Source organism: Macrotis lagotis, chromosome X (genome assembly GCF_037893015.1).
Source record: "Macrotis lagotis isolate mMagLag1 chromosome X, bilby.v1.9.chrom.fasta, whole genome shotgun sequence".
Taxonomy (NCBI): Eukaryota; Metazoa; Chordata; class Mammalia; order Peramelemorphia; family Peramelidae; genus Macrotis; species Macrotis lagotis.
Window position 1 is genome coordinate 495462787 of NC_133666.1, and position 25151 is coordinate 495487937.

General features: G+C 34.2%; 1 long non-coding RNA gene across 1 annotated transcript in view; it reads left to right on the forward strand.

Annotated features, from left to right (window-relative positions):
- LOC141502796 (uncharacterized) overlaps nt 1-23142 on the forward strand; it is a 46104-nt gene extending 22962 nt beyond the window's left edge. Inside the window, exons 2-3 of the long non-coding RNA XR_012472653.1 lie at nt 22506-22561; nt 22809-23142. This is a non-coding gene — a long non-coding RNA (uncharacterized LOC141502796). The remainder of the gene's footprint in view (nt 1-22505; nt 22562-22808) is intronic.
- The last annotated feature ends 2009 nt before the right edge of the window (nt 23143-25151 follow it).

Genomic DNA, 25151 nt, shown 5'->3' on the forward strand with positions numbered 1-25151 from the left:
ACAAAACTATGTGATGCAGAGGTGAAGTTATCAGTATGTGAAGTTACTTATTGTTGCCTAAAATACATTCGATTCAGCCAGAACATATGTCTAACTCTAATAGTCAAACTTCAGTTTTGAACCACTCTCATCATTTGTTATCTTTTCTCCTACATAGGAACTGTGAAATGAAGGTAGAGCAAATCAAACTTAACCTCATTTGAGCCCTCACTGATGCTAGGCAATGATACTATAATTGCTTATCAATTCACTATTCCAGTCTCTATAGTGAATCTTCTCAAAGTTTTCATCCATCTTAAAACCTCCCATGGTTTCCCTTCCTCCCACTCTTTCAGCTGAAAACTTTGCTTGGTATTTTCCAGGAAAAAAATGAGGCCACTCACCATGAACTCTCTCTTCTCCATTCTATGTAATTTCTGACTATTTTACTTTCTCCTTCCTCACCCATGTCTCACTTGATGAAGGTCTTTACTCCAATTCAAAGCTAATCCCTCTGATTTTCAATGAATCCTATTCCAAACTTGAATATCCCCTCCTTCATCCTATTCATTCAATTATTTAACTCTCTCTCTCTCTCTCTCTCTCTCTCTATATATATATATATATATATATATATATATATATGTAGACTCATTTGCTTTGCTGCTGCCTATAAACATGCCAATAACTGCCTTATGTTCAAAAAAACCTTCTCTTGTCAATTCCATCATAGCTATCATCCTATATTTTGTCTACCCTATCCAAACTCCTTGAAAATGTCAACTACAATAGGATTCTCTATTTATTCTCATCTCATTCTTTTTCTCTTAAAATCTGGCATCCAACTTTATCATTGCAACAAAATTGCTCTCCCTGATTTACTAAAGAGTTTTACCTAATCTAGTAGTCGTTCCTCAGTCCTCATTCTCTTTGATCTCTTTATAGCCTTGGACACTGTTGTTCACTTCTCCTTGATACTCTCTTCTTTTAACGTTTTTAGGAGACCTTTCTCCTTTCCTCAAACTTATCTGACCACTCTCTGTCCTCTTTGCATCCTCCCCAAGACCATTCCCTCTCACCCGTTAACCACAGGTGTCTTCAGGGTTCTGCCCTGGACCTTTGTCTCTTTCTCCTCTATATTACTTCCCTTGGCAATCCCATCAGTTCCCATGGATTTAATTACTATTTCTTTGCTGATGATTTTAAATTAAAGCAATTTTCCTAAAACTTATAACTGATCATGTTCCCTTCCCCCTACTCAAAAAAAACCCCAACCCAGTGGCTTCCTGTAGTCTCCATGAACAAATAAAAATGCTCTTTATTGACATTCAGTTATTCATAATATAGCCCTCTCCTGATTTTTCAGTTTTAATATACCTTACTCTCCACCAGGCTCTCCTCAATTCAGTAACACTGCCCTGCTAGCTTTTTCAAAAAACCACTACATCTCTTAGTTCTGGGAATTCTCTCTGGCTCTCCCTTATGCCTGGAGCATTCTCCATCCTCTAGTCTCTTTACTGACCTCCCTCGTTTCCTTTAAATCCCAACTAAAATCCCACTACTACAGGAAGCCTTCCCCAAACCCCTCTTATTCCCAGTAGTTTTCTTTTGTTAATTTTTCCAATTTGACACACACACACACACACACACACACACACACACACACATATATATATATGCATGTCATACATGTATCCATGTTAACATCTAGACATATACACATACATCTTGTTTTGTGTGTGTATATATATATATAATATGTATATACTTTATAAATATCTCTTGTCTCTCCTATTAAATTGTAAGCTCCTTGAGAGTTAAAACAGCTTTTCATTTTCTTTTGTATCCCTAGCACTTAACACAGTTCTTGGACCCTTAATAAATGTTTATAGATTGTTTGCTATCCATCAAGATTAAAATAACTCTCATCTTTAGTGTAATTCTGATAGTTAAATGATGTGTAGTTTAAGGGTACAATGATTACCATCCATCAAAGTAGAGTCAAGACTGCATTGGTTATGAGATTCCATGATATGAATATTTTTAATTAAATGAATAAAAATGAATAAAAATATTTCACAATATTAAAAATTGTTTCCAAATCTATCAACCCTTACCAAATTTACTAGTATTATTTCATGTTACCAAGCAATGACCTTAAAAATTATTCAATTTACATAAACATATATAGCTATATGTTTGTTATAAAAGATGCTTTTTAATGAACACCCAAACATACACCCTTAGAAAGTATATTGCATGGGGCAGCTAGGTGCTACAGAGGATAGCACACCAGCTCTGGAGTCAGGAGGACCTGAGTTAAAATTTGGCCTCAGATACCTAATGCTTACTTAGTATGTGACTTGGGCAATCTCTTGACCTTGTTGCCTTACAAAAACAACAACAAAGTATATTATATGAAAAAAATGAATAGAATAACTAATTGTTAATAGAAAGGATGGATTTGTACTTTAATGATGTCAGCATAATACTAACAAAATCAGGGTTCTAAAATCGGGATTTTAGCAGGGAGAAGGAAGATTTTCTTTGAATACATTTTATCATTAGAGCCAAGATGGTGGCATGAAGTACTAGAGCTTTTCATTAAACTACTTTAAATGGACCTCTAAACAGTCTCTATAGTGATAGAACTCACAGAAAAAAAAAAGAATGAAACGAGTTTTCAACTTGGGATATTTTGGAGGAACTTCAGAAGAATGTCTGCCTCATGTGGATAAAAGAGAAGAACATTTCAGCATATGTGGGGGGGGGGAAGCCAAAAGAAGGTTCATAGACACAGCACCACTCGGGTCCTGGCTCAGCAGACCATTGGTACAGCAGGAAAATAATAAGGGTCACAGAGCAGGTTAGAGCCCCAGAAGACTGGTGCAGCACAGGGAGCAAACCATGAACAAGGAAAACCACACCATCTCAGAAGAAGAAAGTAGTAACAAAAATACCTACATGTAAAGCCTCAAAGGTATTTCTGAATTGGTATCAAATCTTTAAAGATCTCTTGGAAGAGTTCAAAATAAAATTTAAAAACCAAAAGAAAAATGGAAGAAGAAAAATGAGAAAAGAAATGTGTCATGCAGGAGAATTATGAAAAAAATTAATTGATGAAAACAATACCTTTAAAAGTCAAAATGACCAACTAGAATAAGAAAAACATCGCCTTTAATAGTAAAAATCACCAACTGGAATAAGAAAGAAACTCATTGAAAAGTAAAACTAGCAAACTTGAAAAAGATACACAGAAGGTAATTGAAGAATATAACACCTTAAAATTAGAATTGGACAAAGACAAGTTAATGACTCCATGAGACAACAAAATACAATCAAAGTGTACTTCAATTTTCATTCAGAATTGATCAATTCTTTCTTTAGAAATAGATGACATTTTTCAAGATGACTATTTTGGAATTGTTGAGTCATTGTCTTGAACAAAGTAGTTCTCACAGTTGGTCAGCTTTACAGTACTACAATTATTGTATAAACAATATTGTCCTGGTTCTGCTTTTCTCATTTTGAATGAGTTTTTATGTCTCCTCAGGTTTTTCTGAAACCATCTTATTCATTATTTCTTATTTACAGTAGTACTCCCTCTTAGTCATAACACGCTACAATTTTTTTCAGTCATTCTCCAATTGATGGACATCTTCTTAATTTCTACTTATTTGCTGTCACAAAAGGAGGTGCTATAAATAATTTTTCACACAGGTGCTTTTGCTTTTTCTTTGATTTCCTTGGAATAGAGGTCTGTTGTATCAAAGATATGTAGAATACATTTTTTATCACTTTTTGAGTATAATTCCAAATTATTCTCCGGAAAGGTTAGCTAGTTCACAACTCTACCAAAAGGGCATTACTGTCACATATTTTCTCATATCCCCTTATTTATTATTATTTGCCTTTTCTGTCATGTTAGTCAATCTCCTAGGTAAAAGGTGATATCTTAGAAATGTTTTAATTTGCATCTCTCTACTCCATAGTTATTTAGATCATTTTTCCCTTTGACTTGTTTGCTTTGACTTCTTCTGAAAACTCTCTACTCATATTCTTAGACAATTTTTCAACTGATATATGGTTTTTAATTTTATAAGTTTGACTCCATTTCCTATATATGTGAGAAATGGGACCTTTGTCAGAGAAACTTCTAATTTTGACAAAATTATAAATGGTTGTTAACTTCATACAATCAAAATTATCTATTTTACTTCTTGGAATCTTCTCTTCCTTTTTTGAGTTACAAATTCTACAATTATCTATAGATCTAACAGGTAAATTCTCTCATGCTTCTCTACGTCACTTTTATCACTCTTTATGTCTAAATCATTTTACATTTTAACATTATCATTGTTTGTGGTATGAGATGTTGGCCTATACTTAGTTTCTAGCAAACTGCTTGCTAGTTTTCCCAAAAATTTTTGTCAAATTTTAAATTCCTAGCCCCAATGCACAAAGCATTGGATTTATCAAAAACTGAGTTACATGAATATTTGCTATTATGAGTTTTGTACCAAATCTAGTCCACTGATTTACTACCCTATTTCTTAGCCAGTACCAGATTATTTAGATGATTACCACTTTGTAATGTAGTCTGAAATCTTGAAATGCTAGACCACCTTCTTTCACTTTTTTCATAAAATGTCTAGATTTTCTTAACATATTTTTGAGATGAATTTTATTTCAATTTTTCTAGCTCTATAAAATAATTTTGGTAGTTCATTATTAATTATTAGGTTATGATTGATGAATTTTTTCAGTTTTTTATTTTACCCTGTTTCTTAGATATCAGGGCAGTCTCCCTTAAAATATGACATCTTGAATTTGTTTTTAATCATGGCTTTCATGTACTCAAATAGTTCTTAAATTCTCACTTCATGATCTATTTTCCAGATCAGTTATTTTTCCATTGAGATGTTTCATATTTTCTTCCTTTACCCCCATTTTTTGACTTTATTTGTTTCCAACTGTCCCTTGTTTGCTTTCATTTACCCAATTCTATTTTTTTAATTTATTTATTTTTTCATCCATATGCACATGTATTTTTTTAAATTACAAAATTTCCTTCTACCATCCCTTCCTACCCACCTCCCCTCATCAGCAAATGGTCAGGCTAGCATTTTTCATACATATTTTTGATAAACATGATTACAAATTAGTCATTTTTGATATGAGGAATTAAGATTAAGGGAAAGACATAATTTTTATAAAGTGTTCTTCATATTCTTCCTCTGGATGCTGATACCATTGTCCATAGAGTGTCTAAAATGGTTGTCCTAGCTCTCTGAACTGCTGAGAGAAGCTGATTCCATCAAGGTCAATAATCTCATAATTTTGTTGTTAATGTGTACATTCTTTTCTTGGTTCTGTCCCCTTCATTCAGCATCAGATCCTGTAATCATGCCATGCTTCTCTATAGTCTGCACATTTATGGTTTCAAAAGAGCTGCTACGAATATTTTGGAACATGTGGAACATTTTACATTTTTTTTTATTTCTTCTGGATATAGGCCTAGAATCAGAGTTTCTGGTTCGAAGGGAATGAACATGTTTATTGCTCTTTGGTCATAGTTTCATATTATTCTCCAGAATGGTTGGATTCATCCACAATACCACCAGCAAAGCATCAGTGTCCCAGTCCTCCCACAACTTCTCTAGCATTGATCATTTTCCCTATTTCTCATCTTGGCCAATCTAATAATTATGAGGTGATACCTTATTGTTGTTTTAATTTGCATACATATATGTATATGCTCCTGCTTGCAAAGATTATTTCCCAGCTTTCTGCTTTCCTTCTAATTTTGACAACATTGATTTTATTAGTGCAAAAAAATTTTAATTTAATATAGTCAAAATTTATTTAATTTTCAGTTTATAATGTACTCTTGTTTGGTCATAAATTTAACCCTTTCTATAGATCTGATAAATAGAGTATATCTTGCTCTATTAATTTATCTTTGGTGTCACTTTTTATATCTAAATCCTGTACCCATTTTGACCTTATTTTGGGATACAGGGTATGAGATATGGGTCTATGCCTAGTTTTTGCCATACCATTTTCCAGTTTCCCAACAACTTTTGTCAAATAATGAGTTCTTATCCCAGAGGCTGATGTCTTTAGCTTTGTCAAACAGTAGAATGCTGTAGTCATTTACTGCAGTTTCTTTTGAACCTCTCCTAATCTGCTGGTCCATTACTCTATTTCTTAAGTACCAGGAAGTTTTAATAATTACTTCTTTATATTACAGTTTTAGATCTGGTAGAGCTACATCACCTTCCTTTCCATTTTTTTTTCATAAGTTCCCTCGCTATTCTTGACCTTTTGTTGCTCCAGATGAATATTGCTACTATTTTTTCTTGCTCAGTAAAGTAATTATTTGCTAGTTTGATTGATATGACACTGAATAAATAATTTAATTTGGATGGAATTGTCATCTTGATTATATTAGCTCGACCTAAACATGAACAATTAATATTTCCAATCATTTAGATTTGACTTTATTTGGGTGAGAAATGATTTCACATAGTTTCTGGGTTTATCTTGGGAGGTAGATTTTAAAGTATTTAATGTTTTCTATAGTTACTTTAAATGGAATTCCTCTATCTCTTACTCTTGGGCTTTGTTGTTCATATTTGGAATGCTGATGATTTATGTGGCTTTATTTTAGATCATGCTAATTTGCTGAATTTGTTAGTTGTTTCAAGGAGTTTTTTAAATGATTTTCTCATATTCTCTAAGTATACCATCATATCATCTGCAATGAGTGAAAGTTTTGCTTCCTTCTTACCAATTCTGAATCCTTCAATTTTCCTTTTCTTATTGCTACAGCTAGCATTTCTAATGCTATATTGAATGGTAGTGGTTATAATGGGCATCCTTGTTTCACCCCTGCTTTTATTGAAAATGATCTGTTTATTCTCCTTACATATAATATTTATTGATAGTTTTAGATGAAAACTATTATTTTCAGGAAAACCCTATTTATTCCTAAGCATTCTGTATCTTATAAAGGACATTTTTAGCATCTATTGAGATAATTATATGATTTCTATAGGTTTTTCTATTGATATGTTTACTTATGTAGGATGTTTTCCTAATATTGAACCATCCCTTCCTGCTCGGTACAAATCCTACCTGATCATGCTGTATTGTTCTTGTAATAACTTGCTACAGTCTCCTTGCTAAAATTTTATTCAATATTTTTGCATCAATATTCATAAGGGAGATTACTCTATAATTTTCTTTGTTTTAGTTCTTCCTAGTTTAGATATCAGCACCATGTTGTGGTCGCAAAAGAAGTTTGGCAGAACTATTCCTTCTCTTATTTTTAAAAATTGTTTATGTACATTAGGAATTAATTGTTCCTTAAATGTTTGGTAGAATTCACTTGTAAATTCATTTGGACCAGGAGACTTTTCTTAGGGAGTTTATTGATGGTTTCTTCAATTTTTGTAAACTAAAATGTGACTAATGTGACTATTTAAGTAATTTAGTGCTCTTCCATTAATCTAGGTAGTTTTTATTTTTGTAAATATTAATCCATTTTATTCATGTTATCCAATGTATTGGCATATAGTTTAGCAAAGGAGCTCCACATTATCTCTTTAAGTTCCTCCTTGTTGGTGGTTAGTTCTTCCTTTTCATTTTTGATCCTGGACATTTGGTTATCTTCTTTCTTTTTTTAATCAGATAGACCAAAGTTTATTGACTTTTTCCAGAAAACTGTCTTAGTTTTTTTTTGAGGTCAAGGATTTTCTTTTCATTTTATTAATCATTCCCCTAACTTTCAGAATTTCTAATTAGATATTTAATTGGGGATCTTTAATTTGTTTTCTTTCTAGCTTTTTTAGTTGCATACCCAATTCACTGATCTCCTCTTTCTCTTTTTTATTCATATTGTCACTTAGAGATATACAATTTTCCTTCAAAACTGCCTTAGCTGCATCCCATAAATTTTGGTATGATGTCTCATTAGTATTATTTTTTTGGATTTAATTATTGATTATTTCTTTTTTTTAGCTCCAATATTATCTTTATTTTAATGGCACCTGGAAAGAATTTTTTAAAACAATATAGATGGAGTGAACATAGAACTTTTAGACTTTCTTTTTTTTATTTTAATTTTATATTTATTTATTCTCTTTTCGTACAAATAATTTTTTATACATTAATAAAATATTCTTGTTTAAGAGTAAACAAAATACCCCATCCCCCCTACAAAATATAGATTCATTTGAGCAATAAAGTAAAAGGGAGAGAAAAAAATTAAAATTAAAAGAATAATAGTAATAATTGTAGGTATGGCCAGGTGGAGCAATGGACAGAGCCCCAGCCAGGAGTACCCGAGCCCATATCTGGCCCCATACACCCAACAATCACCCAGCCGTGTGTCATGTAAGCCACCCCAACCCCAATGCCCTGCAAAAACCAAAAAAAGGAAAAAAAAGACCCAAAATAAAATAAAATAAAATAGTAATAATAGTAGGGGTGGCTGGGTAGTGTTCAGAGCATTGGCCCTTGAGCCAGGGGCACCTGAGTCCTATTCCGGCCTCAGACACCCAAAGATCACCCTGCTATGAGGCTCCAGGCAGGCCACCCAGCCCCATTTGCCCCACACCCCCCAAAATAATAATAATAATAATAATAATAATAATAATAATAATAATAATAATAATAATAAATGTGCTTCAGTCTTTGTTCCGACACCAACAACTCTGTTGTGGGTGGATCACATTCTTTATGGTAAGTCCATTGCAAAAATTACTTCCATATTTTTCCACCGTTGCCATTGCTGATCGCACCTCCCTCCTTTCGTATTTCTCCCCTACCATGTACTATATTTTCTCTCTCCTTTCACTCTGACTCTGCTGTAGGGTAGCTGAGTGGCACAGCAGACAGATCCCTGATCCTGGGGCCAAGAGGCCCCAAGACCCCCTACTACCCTTTAGGCCCAGCATCCACCTGGCCCTATGGTCCCAGACAGGCCATTCAATACCAGCCCCTTGCTAGAAGTAAAAAGGAAAATGTATTATATCTGACCACTCTCCCCACCATGGTCCATCCTCTCCTCCATCCCTCACATTCGCCACTTTCCCCTGTCCCCCCCATCTTCTTATTCCAGATGGCTATACCCCATTGAGTATATATGCTGTTTCCTCTCCTAGCCACTTCTGAGTGAAGATTCCTTCATTCCCCCTTGCCTTCCCTCTTCCATATCATTTCAATAGCTCATTGTAATAAAGAAAAACTCATTATATGAGATATCTTGGCCTATTCCCCCCCTCTCCTTTTTCTTTCTCCCATCATATTTCCCTTTTTTTCTATCGACTCCATTTTTACACCATATTTTATCTTCAAATTCAGCTTTCTCCTGTGCTTCTACCATAAAAGCTCCCTCTACCTGCTCTATTAACTGAGAAGTTTCATATGAGTATTATCAGTGTCATTTTTCTATGCAGGAATATATGTAGTTCATCATCATTAAGTCCCTCATATTTTCCCCTTCTCCTCCAATCTCCATGCTTCACCTGAGTCCTGTATCTGAAGATCAAACCTGTTTAGCTCTGCCCATTCCAACAGGAACATTTGAAATTCCCCTGGTTCATTGAAAGTCCATCTTTTTCCCTGGAAGAGGACATTCAGCCTTGCTGGGTAGTTGATTCTCGGTTGCATTCTAAGCTCTTTTGCCTTATGGTATATTATATTCCAAGCCCTATGAGCTTCCAATGAAGTTGCTGCTAAGTCCTGTGTGATCCTGACTGCAGCTCCATGATATTTAAACTGTGTCCTTCTGGCTGCTTGTAATATTTTCTCTTTGACTTGGGAGTTCTGGAACTTGGCTATAATATTCCTAGGGGTGGGTTTTTTGGGATCTCTTTCTTGGGGGAATGGGTGGATTCTCTCCATTTCTATTTTGCCCTTTGCTTCTAGAATATCAGGGCAATTTTCCTGTAGTAATTCTTTGAAAATGATGTCAAGGTTCTTTTCCTGATCATGACTTTCAGGTATTCCAATAATTTTTAAATTATCTTTGCTAAGTCTGTTTTCCATATCAGTTGTTTTTTCAATGAGATGTTTCACATTTTCTTCTAATTTTTCATTTTTTTGGTTTTGAAGTAAAGAATCCTGGTTTCTCGCAAATTCATCAATCTCCCTGAGTTCCATGCTTTGTCTGAAGGACTTTGTCTGAAGGATTTGAGGAGACTCAGAGAGTCTTCTTATCTCTTTTTCCATCTGGCCAATTTTGCTTTTTAAAACATTCTTCTCCTCAATAACTTTTTGAACTGTTTTATCCATTTGACCTAAGCTGGTTTTTAGCATGCTATTTTCTTCAGTATAGACTCTGCTGGTCTATGGGGGGGGCCTAGACTGTGTTCAGGATCTGAATTTGGTCAGAGCCCCAGAGCTCTGTTCCAGGGACAGAGGACAGAGCTCTGCAGTCTCTCTTTCTCTTTACTCCCCTCCCTAGGTTCAATGGGCTCATGCCCTGGGGGCTCATGCTTACCAGCTCTGTCTGCTTCTGTTTCCTGGGTCTGGACTGCTGAAAGACCACATTGCTTGCTGTGTGCCCTGAGGACTGGGCTTCACATGTTCACTCTGGCAGAGTTCCTGCCCGCTGTTCCCCCAATTTGTGCCTGGTGGTCCCTGGCTCAGGAGACTCCCCCAATTCTGTGAGCTGCTGCTCCCAGCGCCCTGGGGCTGCCTCCAGGAGGCTGAAGTTCTTTTGCATTTGTGGGCCACCCCTCTGGTGGGCCGCCCCTCCAAACCCGGGGAGCAGAGCCTTTCTGCTCTTTTCCAGGTTACCTTGAGTAGGAGAACTGCCTCACTAGGTCCCTCTCTGGGTTCTGTCTCGGAAGTTTAGAGTCCTTAGTTTTGAAGTTTTAGGACAGAGCTTCTAAGAGAAGTTGCTCTCTTGTCACCATCTTGGCTCTGCCCCTCTGATTATTTTTATTATTTGCTGTTTAATCCACCTATTATTTAAGATAAAGTTATTTAATTTCCAGTTAGTTTTAGTTTATTTTTTCAAGACCCTTTATTATGTTCTGAGAAGAATGTATTTTTATTTTTGCCTTTCTTCATTTGATTAAAAGGGTTTTGTGTTCTAGTACATGGTCAATTTTGGTATAGTTGCCATGTACTGCTGAAGAAAGGTATATTCTTTTCTATATCCATTAAATTTTCTCCAGAAGTCTATCATATCTAAGTTTTCTAAGATTTCATTCACCTTCTTAACTTCTTGTTTATTTTTGGTTAGATTTATCTAATTCTGAGAGAGGGAGTTTGAGTTAAAGTTTTGCTGTCTATGCCTTCTTGTACTTCAATCAGCTTTTCCTCTTGGAATTTGAATGCTATACAACTAGGTGCACACTTGTTAAGTAATGATATAAGTTTATTACTAATGGTGCCTTTTAAGAAAAATGTAGTTTTCTTCCTTATATCTTTTAGTGAGATCAATTTTTGCTTTTACTTCATCCAAGGATAAAGTATCGCTACCCCTGGTTTTTTTTACTTCAGCTGAGACATAATATATTTTTGCTCCAACCTTTTACCTTTACACTATGTGTATTTCTCTGTTTCAAATGTGGTTCTTGTAAACAATATATTGTAGGATTCTGATTTTTAATCCTTTCTGCTATCTCCTTCCATTTTATGGAACAATTCATCTCACTCACATTTGCAATTAAGATTAATAATTCTGTATTTTCCTTTATGCTATCTTTCTCCATTTATATTTTTCTCTTTGCTTTCTCTTATTATTCCTCACCAAAATTTTACTCCCTTTTCTCTTTGACTTTTCTTTTAAAATTTAACTTTCAGTTTATTTTCCCTTATACCTTCACTTTTGCCTTCTCTTTATCAGTCTTTCTTCTCTTATCTTTCCCTTTCCCCTGTCCCCCCCTTCCCTGTATACTAGTATAGATATTTTAAACCCAAATGGTAATGTATCTTATTCCCTCTCTGGGATAAATCTATTGAGTAGAATATAGTCAGGGTTCAAATTCCCCCTTCTTTCCTGCTAAAATTATAAATCTTTGTGCCTCTTCCCCTGGTGTTATTTATCCCTCTAGTACTATTATTCAGGTATCATCAATCACATTTCATTATTTGATTGCTTGATAAACTCATATTGTTATCAAAGTATCATCACAGACTGATTGCTAGATTGTTTGATAAGCAGCATTGTTTCAAATTACATCAAATTATAATTATAATCATTTTTTACCTTAACCCCTTTTGAAATACCCTTCAAGGGCATGCAATCTTCCTCATGAGCCTAAGTATCATACAAAGCCAAATCATTTCTTGAATTATGTGTGCCTCTCTCCCCAGTCCTATTTTTGCTCACATTTTCCCTTCTCTCTACCAAGGGAAATTAACTCCTTGTTAAGTGAAGCATGGCCTGTTTTCTCTCATACTTTAAACCCACTCCCCACCCAGGAGGGTAGGTGAAGCATGAATTAAGCCTAACCCTAATTTATTTAACTTTAGGAATCTTAAATATTTCTAAGTACTGGGAAGCTCTGGAGGGCTCACTTGAGGACTTTACAAATTATTTGTAATTTATAGATACTATGACTCAGGACCGCCCAACTTATTAATGTGATGTCATCTTGGACCTCTTCAATGGAGAGACAAGACCCATCTGTACCCATAGCCTTTAAGTCCAATCTCTTCAATTATATTCAACCCTTTAATCGTCCTAAGAGAAGTAAAGTTCTCAAGAATTAGAAGTGTTATATCAAGGGCAACTGGGTGGTGAAATGGATAGAGCTTCGGCCCTGGAGTCAGGAGGACCTGATTTCAAATCTAGCCTGAGATACTTCATAATTACCTACCTGTGTGAACTTGGGCAAGTCACTTAATCCCATTGCCTTAAAAAAATTTTTTTTAAAAGTGTCATAGCTTCCCTTTGAGGGTTGTAAACAATTTGATGGTCTTGACTAACATTTGTTTTATACATTCATTGGTTTCTATTTGTTTAATTCTAATTTATGGGGTTTTATTTTCTTTGATTACCTTTTGTGTTTCCTTTTTGTTGAATTCTCTGGTCAGTTTTTCATAATTTTCCTGCATGATTCTCATTTCTTTTTTTTCCATTTTTCTTTTTCCTCTCTTCTTTAGTTTTTAAATTCCTTATTAAGCTCTTTGACATGCTTCATATTTGAGTCCAACTTATAGACTGCTTTGATGTTGTGAATGCAGTCCAGACCTTTCCTTTGCAGTCCCTTTATGCCATCATATCAGCTCTGCCCCAGAAGTCCCAATTCTAATTTTTACGGAATTATTTTTCTTCAGTGAGATTTTGCATTTGGTCAGTTCTGCTGTTTTAAAGCTCTTCGCTTCAGTAGATTTTTGTGCTTTGTTTTTCTTTGGATCAATTCTCTTTTTAGATATTTTATTCAGTATTTTTATTCCATTATTATTATTATTATTATTTATTATTATTATTTTGGTTTTTACATAGCAGTGGGGTTAGGTGACTTGCCCAAGGTCACACAACTAGATAATTATTAAGTGTCTGAGGCCAGATTTGATCCTCCTGACTCCAGGGCCAGGGCTCTACCCACTGCACCACCTAGCTGACCTATGCCTCTTTTAATGAGCTATTATTTGCCTTTTCACAATTGCCTTGTTGTTTTCATTATTTAACAATTTTTAGCTTTCTCTCAAGAATTTTTGCTGAGCTTGTTCCAATTAACTTTTGGGGATTTGGGGGAGGGGCTTTTCTTGCAGTTGTATTCATTGTATTCTTCTGCATTTATTTCTTGATCTTGCCTATCATTCCAATATTTTTAAGGTCAAGTCCATTGTTACTGTTCGTTCATTTTCCATCCTATTTTTTGAGGAGGAAATTCATTCTTTTTTTAAGAAAGATTTTATTTATTTTGAATTTTACAATTTTTTCTCCTAATTTTGCTTCCCTCTTCCCCCGCCCCACACCCCACAGAAGGCAGTCTATTAATCTTTACCTTTTTCCATGGTATATAGTGATCTAAGTTGAATGTGTTGAGAGAGACATCAGTTCTCAAGGTCAGTGGTTTTGCTGATGAGGTATTTTACATTTTCTTCTATTTGCTTCGTTCTTTTGGTTTTGTTTGACAGAATCTTGTTGTCTCATGATGTCATTAGTTTTCACCAATTCCATTCTTTCTTTTTTAAAGAATTTTCTACATTGCCTTTTTTGCAACTCCTTTTCCCAGGGTCAATTCTATTTTTGAAGCAGTTTTCCATTTGCCCAAGTGTAGTTTTGAGAGAATTATTTTCTTTTTGAATTTAACCAATTGAGAATCTGAAAGAATTATTCTCAATTTGTATTTGTCCAATTGTAACTTCCAAGGATTACTTTTCTTGTTGCAAGATGTTAATCTTCTATTGGGTTTCTTTTCCCAATTTTCCAATTGAATTTTAAACTCCTTCCTGATTTCTTCCAGGAAGTCTTTCTGGGTGGAGAACAATTCATATTCTCCTCAGAAGTTCTAGATTTCTCTGGGTTAGAATCTATTTCTTGTAGGTATTTTTCCATGGGGCCCCCATGTATGCTGGCTATTCTTCATTTTCCTAGGATCTTGTGTTGGGGAGGGGCTGGCTCAAAGAGGTTTGCTTTTGAAAACTTGACAGGCTTTGTTTACTTGGCTTAGTTGCTCCAAAGGTGCCAGCTAGTAGGAGGTGCTGGTTGTTTTCTCTGGAGTGTTTGAAGCCTTCTGCTTAATCCTGGATGGGATCAGGAGGGAGTAAGGACAGGACAGCAGAGTCTGAGTTGACCTTAAACAATGGGTTGGACCCTGGGGAAGGGAGTTAATCTCCCTTTCAGCTGAGTTAACTCTGTTGCCCACACCTGAGCTTGGGGGAGGGGGAGCATTTACCATTCCTTCTGGGAAGAATGCTCTGCAAAAAATATGGAGCTCAGCTGGTCATTTTGTTCTGCAGCTCTCTATGATGGAACTCACCCTCCTGTTGACTGGGACTCACTGGACTCCTGTCCCTCTGGCCAAAGATTCCATGGTTAAAGTTGGTCCTTGGATCCCTCAAAGTCTCTGCAGCTTAGGGTGATCCTCTGGCTTTACCCCGCTGTTGTTCCTGTGCTCACCCTCTGCTCTCCTATCCTAGTTCACCCATGGTCCCCTGAGACATACCTTGTTGGTAGGTATTCTTTTCCTAGCTTCTTTTTCTGGCTTTTGTCCATTGAATTTCTGTTAAGAGGTTTCTTTCTTGTTATTTTTGAGGGCAACCAGGAGCACTTAGCACAGTGCCTGTCTTCTCTCCACCATCTCGATTGGAAGTCCCCCTCCCATTTTTTTTATTTGGAACCTTATGTTAATGCTGGAATCTAGTCGCAGTGTGGGCTTGGGGGAGCATTGTATCAAACTTTAGGCTTTTTCACACTGCTAATTTCAGGACTAGATCTAGTAGTTTGGAAGCTTTCAGTGCTTCCAGGGTTGGGTTACTCTTAACTCTGGACTCTGGACTCTGGATCTTACCAGGAAGATATCTCTGATGTCTTTGGATTGTAATCCATAATACTCCTCAGGACCTCTACTTCCTTGGGCCAGATGTGATAAATATATCACCATGCCAGTCACCCTCCCCATGTTTCCCTTCCTTCTTGATCAAAAGAGCTCTTCTCTACCCTTGAACTATGAACCAGAAGCATGCATAGTCCTTTTGTTGACTGTATTTTCTAATTCAATTTGAGCCATTATTTTAAAGTTGTTTCATAGGGAATGTAAGGAGAGTTCAGCTGAGTGCTTTCTCTATTCTACAATCTTGACTCTTCCCCCAAAATTGTTGCTAATTGCTTATTGATTATAAATCACATACAAACATACACATACAATGTATGATTTGATAAAGCAAAATATCATTTTAAAGACTTCCCCCCACCAAGGAGGTATCTCCCAACCAAACATCAAAATAATTCAGAATTCATTGAAATACTAAAGAAATATTAACATTTTCTAGTAAACCTTAGAGTGTAAATATCAAATGAGGTAAAAAATAAGAAGGTGTATGTTTTCCAGATGTGTTCATCATTGTGATGGTGGATATATAATAAGTCTTTAATTTGGAGAGAGATGCTATGGAAATAATGAAATTCTACAAATGTTTCTGTTTATGAATAGCATTGTGTTGGTTACATTATACCCTTAATTTTATAGTTTCCTGGAGTGGATACATAAATGTCCAAAAGAATAATTAAATTATTAATGAAGAAAAAAACCAATGGGCTGAAAAAAATGTCTCTTGACAAGATTTTGACATGTAATGAGATGGCCAATCTATAGAACTTTTCATTAACATGCATGTTTTCATCAACATGTGTGTATAATATTCAACATGGGTAAAATAAGTTGAACCTAGAATTAAATGTGTTGAGGAGTGGAGTATGTATTGCTTTAAGGAAATTACAAGGATAATTTAATTATACAACCCTTCTTCTAGAAACAAAGGTCCATTCTTTCAATACCAATACCCTACCTATTATTGATAGTATTGTTATATGACTGGCAGACATGAAATTAAACTGTCTTCCATGAATAAAAAGTGAATATCACAGTGGGAAAAGAGACATAAAGGGAAAATGCTAACATGTTAAAACTGAAAAAGTGATATTCAGTGAAATCCAGGGAAAAAGTATCAGGAAAATGAGTGAGTTGGTTCCACAATGAAAGTAAGGTAAGATAGGTGAACATCCTGAGTACTCAACTGCTAATTTCATGGAGATAGGCCTCCAGAACTTCGTATTATCTATTAATAAATTTAATGGAGGACTCCTACAAAAATCATGTGTGATAGCAGGGATGACTGGGTTGTAGTCTGAATCATTGGAAGTGAATGCTTGAAATAATGAAATCACAAGTTCAATTGAGCTTGAACATATTTGAGTCACAAGCATATTTATTGAAGATTTTTTCTTTGATTTCTCATGTTAATTTTATTAACAATATTGTAATCATTCTCTATGTTGTGTCTTTGCTCTTCATCACTTTATAAAAATCTTCTGACCCAAACTTACCTCCTCAGGTTTTAAGAGTCCCTGTTCTTTCTGTCTAGAATCTCCTTGGAATATCTAGTCTAAGTAAAGGAATCTTGGGTTATTGTGTATGGACAGTTCTCTAACTTTTATTCCTTAATTTCTAATTGTTTAGAATTATAGAATCAAACCCATGCCTCTCTTCTTAAAAAAAGTTCTAAAAATGAGATTTCTCATCATTTATTTTTTCCTAACTTGATGGGTGTGAAGTAAACACTTATGGCTTCAATTTACATTTCTCTGATTATTTGTGATTTTGAATATATTTGCCATTTATTAATGATAGTTCCTAATTTCTTATTTTGAAAAATGTTCATTTGCATTGATAACTTATTTATTGAGGAATGGTTCATATTTTTGTACTATTTACCTATACAATTGCTATACCCCATTTCTTTCAGAATTATTTCATACAAATACTTTTTATAACATATATTTTATTCAAATTTTAGATCTATTGATTTTATTTTTATAAAATTTTAAAAGTCTGATATGATTTTTTTATGGTTTCCATGTCTAGTTATGATTTTCTACATATGTAACTGAAATATATAGCTTCCAATTATCCTTTAATTTTCCATTTTGAATCTTTATATTTGTATCATTTATTCACTTAAAATCAGTTCTGATATTAGGAATATCTTATATTCTAAACCTATTTTTATTGTTTCCAGTTTTTCTATCAATTCTTGTTCATTAAATTGTCATTTTCCTTACAAGTCTGTATTCTTGGATTTATCACATGCTATATACATGTGTTTCTAATAGTATGGCTAGAACACTGAATTTAAAATCAGGCAGACTTGGATTTAAATCCCCCCCCCCCCCAGACACTTACTAGTTCACTGACCCTGGGTAAATAATTTCTCTCAGTTTCAATGAGGATGGTAATGAAATCTATCACCTCATAGGGTTGGGGTAAAGATCAAATGATATATTTAAATTACCTTGTGAACCATAAAATACTCTGTATAATATTTTTAAGTCATGAAAACCATAAAACCTTCTGCAAACATTATCTATTGCTAACATAATTAATAGTTTTTTTATTAAACTAATATCTTCCATTGTTCTATTTTTCTGTTTCTTCCTCCCACTATTAAGTGGGTTGGGTAATTACCACTTTACATTATGAAATAAAATCTTGCATCATCCTTTTGACTTTATATATATATATATATATATATATAATATATATTTATACATATATCCCTTTATATTATTTTTAAAAGGAATTTTATTATTATTATGTTAAAATCTGTAAAATATTTTTGTAATTTGAGTATTCTCATACTTAATTCATATATATTTTTACCATAAATGGTATTGTGTTATTCTAAGTTATGAATGCTGAACTGCTTTTCGTTAATCCTATAAAAATTGTTTTGTAATTGTATTTTTACAAGGTCTATATGTTTATTGTTAGGTTTAATTCCTAGATACTTAATATATTGTCTTATCTTAAATGTAATTTCTGTTCCTATCTTTGCCTTACACTTATTCCATCTCCCAACTCTATCTTCATTGACTTTCCACCATGCCTGGGATGCTCTCTCTCCATCTCCACCTCTCAACCTTCCTCAAAAATCAACTCATATCTCAACTTCTGCAAAAGGTCTTTCTTTGCTCCCATCTTACCAATACAGTGCTTTTCCTGCAGAGGAGTACTAGAGTTAGATCAAATTGAATCCTAAGTTGTTTACTAAATCTTCATTGTGAGAATTTATATTTCAGAAAATGGCAAAAGATTCAGATAGAATCTTGATATATTGTTTTGTTGATTTCTAGACTTATGAAAGTGATGCAGAAAAATATTAATAATATAGACCGTGCTAAAATTGATCACACACTTTACCATCAAACTCTTGCTTTCCTCTTAGGATACTTTTATCTATCCTATATATTTCTTCTATTTATGTTTAGAGTATATTTAAGGATGGCTTGAACCTCTAATGTGAGGAATGTCAAGACTTTTACAGGGCTGCTTTCCATCTTTCTGTGTCCACCTGATCCATGTAACTCTCACCTGTGGCTCCAAGAAGTTGGTGGTCTTGCACAGTGGTTACACCATTGTAAACCATTTCAACAGATGGGCTGAGGGTAACTGAGGGGTCTCAGACCCATCAATGAGTTGGAGAGGGAGGGGTGTCTATACCAAGCATGTGAAGACTTCCCTTGGTGTAATATGTAATTAAGGACAATTTGGTCTAATTACCATGAAAATAGATTTAAAAAAACAGTGAAGAATGCTTAGAGCTTAGTTAGACATTGAAAGATGCCAAGGTCATCCACTACATTTCAAGTCATCGAACCATTCATCTTGACTCTGTCTTACTACTGAACTTTGATGACTCTGGAAGAGAAAGCAAGGCAAAGAGTAACTCTACCTCACTTAAATCCAATTTAAGTATGAAATAAATAAAAGACATCAACCATTTCATTTTTACTTTGGCATTGATTGTGTGGCATGTAAGACAATGGCACAAGGCTGCCAAGCTAGACATGCCCTCTTCAGAGAGGTGCTGTGCTAAATGAGAAAAGCAGAATTGAAATAGCTCAAAAATTATACATATATATATATATATATATGTATACACATATGTGTGTGTGTGTGTGTATACAGATATTAATTCAGAGAATCTATCCCAAATAATCATGGTGATTATTTGTGCTCAACCTGTAGTAGAGCATGTTGAGCTTGTCTTTGTCTAATTAGCCATAGCTGGACACACTGTAACTTGACTCTAACATTGTGATATCATTTTGCTTCTCTTTGAGAGTGAATGAAACAACCAACCAATCAATAACCAAATTTTCTTCTATATACAGGTATTCTTCCTTCCTAGAAGAGAAATGGATAGGGAGCTTCTAAGAGGTTAGCTTTCATAATAATCTATTAACCTCCTTGTATCCATCTTTGAACTCATTTCCTCTTCCTCCCATATTCAAAATAAAAAAAGAAAGAAAATATCCAAGACCAAATAGAATTATATTATGAATAGTGTTTTCTTTTTGTCCTTAGTCCTCTAATAGACAGAATTTGATACTTGGGGCGGCTAGGTGGCATAGTGGATAAAGCACTGGCCTTGGAGTCAGGAGTACCTGGGTTCAAATCTGGTCTCAGACATTTAATAATTACCTAGCTGTGTGACCTTGGGCAAGCCACTTAACCCCATTTGCCTTGCAAAAACCTAAAAAACAGAAATTGATACTTAATGAGAATATTTCCCCTTTTTCTCCCACAAATTCTTTTTTGAGATATACTTTCAAAATTATATAAGTCCAAATTTATTTCTCCCTCAAATGCCATATGCTAAAGTCTATTCTCTCTTCATGTCAACACTTTTCTTTCAAAAGATTATTTGATACTTGGTTAGACTAAATCTTACACTTTTGTGTAAGAGAAAAGCCTGTAATATATAAACATATATGGATTTTTGAGAATACATTATACCAAACTACATTCATTTCTTCCTTTGGAACTAGCAACACTAGGTTGTTCAGAGAAGCAAAGTAGTATAATGGATAGAGTTTTGAACTTGGAGTCGAGAATAATTGAGCACAAATTCTTTATCTGTTGCTCCAAGCCAGTTACAACTTAGCTGAATGTCAAAAAGTTCTCTAATCTCTGAACTGATGAGTGGAATTCTCAAACAGACAATTTAAAAGTTATTGATCTAAAATTAGGTTGCTAGGTCTGGAAAAATGACTTGGATAAAAATGTCTCCATTTGAGAAAGACATTTTTTACAAATACACTCCTTAAATCTCTATAGATTAAATAGGCAAATACAGATACATGAGATAAGAGTAGCATTTAGTATATTTGAAATTGTTTGAATAGCTGTACCCTCTGTGTCAGTCAGGAAATCTTTAGTGGAATGTTACAGGCTTTGTTCTTGGCAGTATATCATTTAACATCTTTATAAATGACTTTATTGAAATCATAAGAGGCATGCTTATCAGATTTGCCGATGCTGGTTGATAGCTTTAAATACTACAATGTATGACAGAATCAATATTCTAAATTATCTCAACAGACTGTAACATTGGTCCAAAACCAACAAGAGAAAATTTCCTCTTTGATACTTCTTAAATTGATCTGTGATCTCATCAATATGGGTATTTCCCCCCATTGGTACAGATTGCAATCCATTCATACCTTCTGATTTGCTGTGGTTCTTATTGTTCTGTTCAATTACATGGAAATAAATTAAAATTAAAAATACAAGTAATGTTTTCAAAAATGGAATAGGCTGATTGCTTTTTGAGATATTAAGTTCCCATCATAGGAGGTATTTGAGAAGAGAATGACTAACCATGTCTGTAGACTGACTTACTTCTGTACTAGATGGGAAGTTAGAGTCAATGACCTCTTGATTCCTTTTTATGATGTTACAAAAAAAATAACATTAGGTTCACTTTCTATTTTTTTCCAGTAGAAGATATATTTCAATTTCCCTTCTGTCCACATCCCTCAACAAAAAGAAAATTTCTTGATTTGAGAATTCATCTATAATGCTCCATATATAATGCTCGGACATTAGCTATTACTAATATTGAACTATGTAGTAAGGAGGAGGGTGGAAAAACCTTTACATGCACAATCAAATAGGAAACTCTGTTAAGAGTATGGTCCTCAACAGGCCACATGTATATCAAAGAATGAATTGGAAATTGGACAGAGAATCTTTGCTTAAATGGCCATTTAGAAAGTTCAATGCAATTTGTTGCTTCCAGTGAATTTGGTAATTAGGTTCTCAGAGAAAATATTGGAGTAGAAAGAACATTAAGTAAATCTTGCTTCACCTTGAACTCTAAATATTAACTTTAGATTGCCAAAAGAAATCTTTTTTATGACCTAATTTTCCAAAATTATAGAAATTATAATTTTTATAGGAGATGATTTTTAGGTCTCATATTTTGAATCAATGTGTTATTTTGGTAGGTCATCATTACTATTCAACACACCAACACAAAAAGTATAGTGGTTCTGATGCATAAAACACCTTACTTTTAGGTATAATCATTTATAGAAGAAATATTATAGTGAGAGAAATTTGGTGTGAGAAATTTAAAGGCCCAAATTAATCAATCTAAAGTAGAGGAAGTCATAGATTTTTTTTTTAAAAGAGCAAAATAGCTTTGGGGAGAAGTGGGCGTAGTAAAAGAAATCAATAAAAAAGGTTTTAAAAAATTAATTCACTTCTCAAAGGAAGCGTAATATATCTAACAATTTTCTGTAAATCTCATTTTGCAGTGTTTTCTGTTAAAATAAGTCAATTTAAATTAGTAATATTTTTAAAGATACTGAAGAAGTACACAGACTATGAAATTTGAAAATACATCCTGAAAAAGAATTTTCCTGTGAGTAATGACAATTTGATAGGTTAACATGGTGATCATTTGATCTGTCATTTGTCCCAAATTTCAAAATCTGCTAAGGACATTCATGATGATCTTATAATCCTGTATTATCTTTCATACAGATTCCAAAAGCCATCCTCAAGTCCTATGCTTTAGCCATGAGATGTGCTGATAAAAGGTAAGTTTCTTAGAATAAGGAAAACAAATCACTGTCTCATTAATGTGTGTGTGTGAGAGGGACAGAGAGAGAGAGAGAGAGAGAGAGAGAGAGAGAGAGAGAGACAGAGAGAGAGAGACAGAGAGAGAGAGACAGAGACAGAGACAGAGAAATAGAGAGACAGACAGAGATTACTAAAAGACCCTTAATTCATGTGAGATGCAAAACAGGAACTGGACAGGTTAATAGCAGTTTTTTTCTTTTCCAGGTAGGACAATACATGAATATCATGAAGTGGACTCAAACAAAAGAGTGAGATGAACTCTTTTCCTTCCAACTGCTCAGGCAAAGTATTAAGCCTTTTTTTCAAACAGATTTAACTTTTGGGAAAATTTAGGATCCTTAGTGCTATGTGCTGGATTTTACTCTGAAAATAATTAGTGTATAACTTTGATAGGATAATTTATCCTCTCAGCCATGATTCACTCTCCTGTAGCATACATGTGTTGAATTTCTGTGATTCCAGAGTATCATTTTACCTCTATTCAACAATCTAATAAAAAGTTCTATTGTTTATTGGATATTTTACATTGAAGGGACTGCTAAGGTACAACCCCTATGCTCATAAAGCTTATATGCTTTATTTTCATAATATTCAGTAAAGTAGGGGGCTCCAAACATCTGGTAATGCCATCACTAAATTTTTGGAACATGAACCTTACTTATTTATAAATTATATACAATTATTACATTATTAAAATTATACACATTATAAATTATACAATTTATTTTACAAAATACCTTAAAATGGTGATATAAAGATGACTGTTGCAAAATGTTTTGATTAGTGAAAAATCATTTTATTCACACTAAAATATTATGAACAATAATAGGTTAATGGGAATAAAGTAAATATGTTTTATAGTTTTAAAAATATATATTCATTTAATCCTTGTCTGTCACACAACAATTTGAATATCAGACTCTAAAATGAGATTATTTTGATTCTTGCTTTGAATGTAGAACTGAAAAAAATAGAGTTAGGTCCCAAAGAGTGGAAACAATTAAGTCTCTGATGAGGTCACATGTATTAAAAAATATACTATTTGAAGTTATAATTACATAAAATATGGTAATTTATTCCCACCCCAATCTTTAAAAAATAAAAATCAATAGGATAAATTTAAAATATAGTTAGATTTTTTAAAACTGATTTCAAGATAGAAGAGCTGCAGTTAGACAATATTTTGCATTGATTTTCCATCAGCAGTTTTACTCGGTTTCTACTGCCTCCCATAGGATAATTTCATCACCTGAAATCTCAACATCAAGGAAATGGTTCAGTTCTAATATTCAATACCTCAGTAGTCTGTTCACTCTGATAGGAGGGCAAAAAATAAACATTTCCCTTTGTAGAAGGCTCAGAAAATAACAACAATCTTCATTTTCCATCAGCTGCTCTGCTTGGTTCAAACTCTATGACCATCCTGCCCTACAATCATCATGTGTCCTCTCCTACCATCAGAACATGGAAGTTCCTTGAGACAAAACACTGTCTTTCTTTTTCCTATTTGTATCACCAATGTTTAAAACGCTGCCTGGTTGGTAGTGAGTGCTTAATAAAAGTTTATTGACTACTGAATAGAATTTTAGTGGTTTTAGCAATGTGATGCAGAAACCCCAAAAGTTAATGTGGGCAGCATCAGAAGAGGGATGACTTTCAGCAATAGGAAGGTGGTAGTTCTGTTTTATTCTTTCTTGATCAGATAGAATCTATGATATTCAGTTTGAGACACAACAGTTTAAAATAAATATTGATGAGTGGCTAGGAGGTGCAGTGGATAGAGCACCGGCCCTGGAGTTAGGAGTACCTGAGCTCAGATCTGACCTCAGACACTTAATAATTACCTAGCTGTGTGGCCTTGGGCAAGCCACTTAACCCCATTTGCCTTTCAAAAATCTAAATAAATAAATATTGATAAGTTAAAGAGAATCCAGAGGAGGAATTTAAGATTGTAAAACTCCTTGAATTCATACCCTTTTAGGAAAACCCTAAAGAAATAGAGATATTTAAAATACAGGAAGACGTAGAGAAAATGACTATATTCAGAGATATTGTGTGGAAGCAGGATTATTGTCTAATCCCCTTTCCCTCTTTACTGGTACTTCTGCAGGTCATTCCTTCTCCCTGGTGTTTCTTTGCTGACTGTCTCCCATGCCTGGAATTGTCTCCCTCCTCATCTCAGCTTCTTGGTTTCCCCAGCTTCCTTCAAATCTTGCCTAAAACCCTACCCCAGTTAACATACTGTTAATGATTTTTCTTAATGCTAAAACCTTACCCCCGAGATTATGTCCAATTTATCTAGTCTAATTTATGTCCCATTTTTCTTGTACATAGTTGTTTGCACACTATCTCCCCATTTGATTGTGAGCTTATTGAGAGGAAGGGTTTAATACAGTGTTTGACATATAGTTAGATAGCTAATAAAACCAGGAACAATGGACAAAAGTTGAAAACAAATTTAGCCTTGATGTCAGGAAAAATTCCTCAAAAAAAAGCAAACTATCTGAAAGTGGATATTCAAGTCACTTTGGCTGGGATCCGATTCCT